This window comes from Triticum aestivum, chromosome 1B, assembly GCF_018294505.1.
Source record: "Triticum aestivum cultivar Chinese Spring chromosome 1B, IWGSC CS RefSeq v2.1, whole genome shotgun sequence".
Classification (NCBI taxonomy): Eukaryota; Viridiplantae; Streptophyta; class Magnoliopsida; order Poales; family Poaceae; genus Triticum; species Triticum aestivum.
In genome coordinates, this window is record NC_057795.1 from 329,688,360 (window position 1) to 329,691,886 (window position 3,527).

A 3,527-nucleotide genomic window follows, 5' to 3' on the forward strand; every position below is an offset into this window, starting at 1 on the left:
GCTGTTCCGCGCCGCCCATCGCTCACTGGCTCTCCGCGTGGCCTCATGCACGCCAGCGCACCCCCGCTGCACCGTCGCCGTGGCCCGACAGCACTAGACGTGCTCTCTGCCGCCAACGGACCCGCGCCGTCCCGTTCCGACCAAAGCCTGCCCTAAGCTTCTAATCCAAGTCCGGTTAGCGTCTAAACGGACCCAGTAAACTCCCACGACGGCGCTCGACTCCCTAATCACCCCCGACCGAGCACTGCGCCACCGTAACCATCACCGGAAATCCCCGTTCACGGCCACCGCCTCGGACCGCCTATAAAAAGGGCCCCCGAGCTCACCCTCGTGCACGCCTCATCCCCACACCTCACCAACGCCACGCCAGGCCACTAGGGGGACCCCGAGGAGGTCTTCCCCCTCAACTCCGGCCGCCCCGATCCGCCTCGGCCGCCACCTCGATTCGCTCCGGTGAGGCCACCTCCGGCGCCCAAACCCCGTCCGTTACCCTCTCTAGCTGCCAGGAGCCTAACCCCCTCGTCAATTTGATCTTTGCAGCCCTCTCGGACGAGTCCCTCGACCACCCGAGCCGCCGTCCGCCGGAGCAAAGCTCGCCATCGACGTGGTACTCACCGGCGACCACCACCACCACCAATCGACGCGGAAGGGTGCCCTGAGCACGGAGGTACCCTCCGATCCCCCTGCCTCGCCGTGGATCGCCACCGGCGACCACCGCGGCTCTCGGGCACCGGCGAGATCTGCCGCCCCGTTCATATTTTCAAACCTGACAAGCGGGACCCGCTGTCAGCCTCTCTGTTCTTCCTAAATGAAGCGTTTTCTTAAAACGTCTTCTGCCGAATGCGCTTTCCCTCTGGGCTGGCGTAGTCGCTACCGAAGCGCTTTCTGTTTTTATAATCTAGCCCCTAGAAAACTTCTATTTCATTACAGATGAGTCCCTGGACAAAAACCTTTATAACTTTTAAACAGAAAGGTATTTTTGGTTGATTCTTTTTCTGTTCTCTTTAAAATTTTGTCTAGTTTTTTATCAGATTTATTTGAAAAATATTTGGTATACTTGCTGTGCACTCCTTGGTATTTAAGATAGCGCATATACTTTCTTTATACCGTAGATACCGAAGGAGGTGACGGAGCCGCGAACTTCACCGAGCTAGGCTCCGACTACTCTGAACCAGGCAAGCATGTTTGAACTTTTGATATGATGAGTGTCTTGGCATGTTTTGCATTTAGTTAGTTTCATGGCATGTTGATAAGCATACCGATGAACGTTATTTTATGCGATAATGAGGTAAGTGAGTACGATGATCCATAAGTGGATGGATGTGAGTATGAATAGCCATGTGTTGGCATGAGGATGGGTGAGATGGCAGTGTTGTAGCATGCCAGTCTCATGCCGGACTATGTGACTTCAGTGTCAAACCGTGTCGGTCCAGTTCCTCTCTTTTTCTTCCCTGTACTACCACATGTTTTCCGCAAGGAATATGGTTTAGTAAGTTGCAAACCGCTTTTCTGGTACACACCAAAAGGAGAGGCCGTGATGATGGTTCCATGGCCCTGGATTAAAGCCAGTCATCCGGTTAGGGGGCATGGGTGTTTTCGGTTGGGACCGAGAGGGGGGCACCCCTTAGAGCGCGCGTATATAAATTTGATCCCATGCTATTCGAGATTGTGATCTCCCCGTCTCAAAAGTTTTTCTTGGACGATGTCTAGGGTGATTCCTAGCATTGAGAGGTAGGATGGGTGTGTACTGGTTAGCCGTGTTTTCTTCCGAAATACCGTAAACGGAACTAGTCCTTTGTGACTACGGAAATCCGTTAGCTGTGGGAATAATTTTGTACAAACTCTGCAGAGTCATATATCCCCTCCAAATCCTCTATACCATGTCCAAATTCGTATTATCTTGTCCTAACAATGACAGTGCTGATGACAGAGACTCCGGTGTTTCGCATGAGTGCTAATTCCGGTTAAATGATATTCCTGTGGATGGACTAACCCATTTATTCTTATGAATTAAAAGTTTATTATGATTATTATTTACCTGTCCATAAAAGCCCTTTCTGTGATGTCGCCCCGACGTCCGACTATGGCATTTCTTTTCAAGCCCTTTTTGTGATGTCTCCCCGACGTCCGACTGTGGCATTTCTTTCCAAGCCCTTTCTGTGATGTCGCCCCGACGTCCGACTATGGCATTTCTTTTAAAGCCGTTTTTGTGATGTCGCCCCGACGTCCGACTGTGGCATTTCTTTTAAAGCCCTTTCCGTGATGTCGCCCCGACGTCCGACTGTGGCATTTCTTTTAAAGCCCTTTCTGTGATGTCGTCCCGACGTCCGACTGTGGCATTTCTTTTAAAGCCCTTTCTGTGACGTCGCCCCGACATCCGACTGAGGTATTTCTTTTTTAAGCCCTTTATGTGGTGTCGCTAAGACGCCCGACTGTGGCATCTTTTTCCTTATATTTATTTGTTCACCTTTCGAGGCGTCGCTTCAGACACTCGATCGGTATTTATTTATGTTCTGTTGGGATTTCAGGCGGACTACCGCCGTTTCCCTTTTACTTACGTTGTTAAGTTAATTTTTGACTGTACATTGGTGAATTTATTCATGACGCATCCATGCATGCATTTGTTATATCTTACGTCCGAACTGTCTTGCGAGTACTTTCAAAGTACTCACTGGCTTGTTGATTTGGCCAGATGCTGACGAAGGCGATCTCTTGGATGAAGAGTTTGATAGCGAGTCCGACACTTAGAGGAGTCCCAGTCAGTCTCGTGCGACCCTGGATTTGGTCACTGTTTTATATCCGCTTCCGCTACCAAATAAATTCATCGAGCCTCACCTCGACGCTCGATGAGATGATAGACTTAGAGTCTTGTATTTCTCTCCCCGCTATGTTTTTCCACCACTGCCATATCCTCGAGTCAGTAGTATGTCTCCACACCACTGTGTCATGTCCACCATTATGTATAATTATTGGCGTGCTTGTAATAATTTGGTTGAGCAACCGCAGTTCGACCCTGTAATATATTTTATGCTACTGGCTTATTGTATCAAGAAATTGTCTACCAGTGAGGAGGATTTCTCTCATACTGGACTCAAAAGATTGGTTTCTCAATAAATATTTTTATTGGAAAACCGGTCGTGACACGGCCTAAGCTGCAATCGCCCGGATACTCAAGTAAGTAGCTCAGTGTTCGGACGTACCATTTGTTTGCCCTTCTTTGATTCGCCTTTTAACCCATTATCCTTCAGCAGGAGTGGATAGCGCAAGCAAAGCTGATACGGTGTCCGGCCCCCCTCCCAGAGACCGCGCCGGAGCCCGTGCTCGTCAGAATGTTGGAGGTTGCGCCTTCAGAAGAAGGCGAGGGGGAGAACAGAGGAGCTACCGCCCTGCCCAAGGGGGCGCTTGAAGAAGGGGGGATCGAGAATCCCTCCCTTCAGGGGGAGAAGAGGACCGCCTCTGAAGACCCGGAGGCCCAAGCCCCTAAGCGGGGGAAGAAATCTTCGCCGGAGGGTCCTGCGTCCGGGGAG